Source organism: Lathyrus oleraceus, chromosome 5, assembly GCF_024323335.1.
Source record: "Lathyrus oleraceus cultivar Zhongwan6 chromosome 5, CAAS_Psat_ZW6_1.0, whole genome shotgun sequence".
Classification (NCBI taxonomy): domain Eukaryota; kingdom Viridiplantae; phylum Streptophyta; class Magnoliopsida; order Fabales; family Fabaceae; genus Lathyrus; species Lathyrus oleraceus.
The window spans coordinates 117,923,451-117,924,661 of record NC_066583.1 but is presented as its reverse complement, the minus strand read 5'-3'; the positions used below and the strand labels follow the sequence as shown (position 1 = coordinate 117,924,661).

Below are 1,211 nucleotides of genomic sequence, written 5' to 3'. Positions count from 1 at the left end.
ATGTCTAACATAAACTCAAAAGAGTGAATGAGAAACTGAATAATGGATATTGTAAATGTTCAAGAAGAAAAAGCTTCATGCGCCAATCACTTTCTTTGATATGCTCTAGGTTCAATTCCTGTTTATTTTCCAGTTGGGATGTTTTAGCAGCCACATCAATGACTGGATTGAAGTAATTATAGCAGCCACATCATAAATTGGACTCCACTGATTTTTTATAAAATATCCCAGCATATACTTTCATGAAACATCCGAGAAACAAAGCGCACAGTAGGTGGTTTGATCACATTCACGTGGAAACCAGCTTGTAGTAAATGCCGGCTTGCTTGCAGTGCTTTGTCTTTACTGCCAACTATTAGGGAAATAATGTGACTTGTAACAGGGATTCCCAATGTGACTTGTAACAGGATTCCCGTAAGCAAATGAAAATCTTTCATGGCAGCCGGCGGCTTTACTTAGGGCACCAATGCATATGTCCACATCATTCTCACAGTTGAACTCCTCATCAATACCACCGCCATGTGCCACAAACAAACGTTCCGTGAGCATCATCGATGACTAGTAAAAAGCCATACTTCTTGCGAAGTTTTGCAAATTCAACCATTGGTGCAAAGTCTCCATCCATGCTAAACAAGCTGTCAGTTACCACAATTTTCCTCTTCATATCGCAATGGGATAGGAGCATATTGAGGTGGTACATATCACAATGTCTATATATGTATACTCTTACACCTTTTTACCGACCCGCAAGACGAATACCATCAATTATTGATGCATGGTTTAATGCATCAGAAAATATGACAATCTTTTCATCTTCTGAAAGTATGCTATTCCCAACTAAGAGAGAACCAATACTTCTTATTGTTGTCATCAAGGCCATATTGGAATGGGGATGGTTTATGGTTTGGAAATGTAGCTGCCTTGAACGGTCTCATATGAACATGATTTGAATGGGAATGAATTGATGAATTTAAACATGAATCTTGAAGCTAGATAATGACCAATGTCTATCAGTAAACAAAATGGATTTGGGAATGAATGTATGCAAATGAATTTTAGGCCAAGTGCCAAATAAAAATAAAAAATTCAGGGTCAAAATCGGGGTATGACACTTTTATCATTATGAAAGTTCACTTTGTTTAGAAACAAAATTTGGAAAAAATTTATTTGTTTAAAACAATGACATTTTATCAATTAAAACATGCAAAACA

At 36.4% G+C, this 1,211-nt stretch overlaps 1 pseudogene; it reads right to left on the bottom strand.

The window, feature by feature from the left end:
- Window positions 1-215: 215 nt before the first annotated feature.
- LOC127079132 (8-amino-7-oxononanoate synthase-like) lies at window positions 216-880 on the bottom strand (annotated as a pseudogene).
- Window positions 881-1,211: the final 331 nt, after the last annotated feature.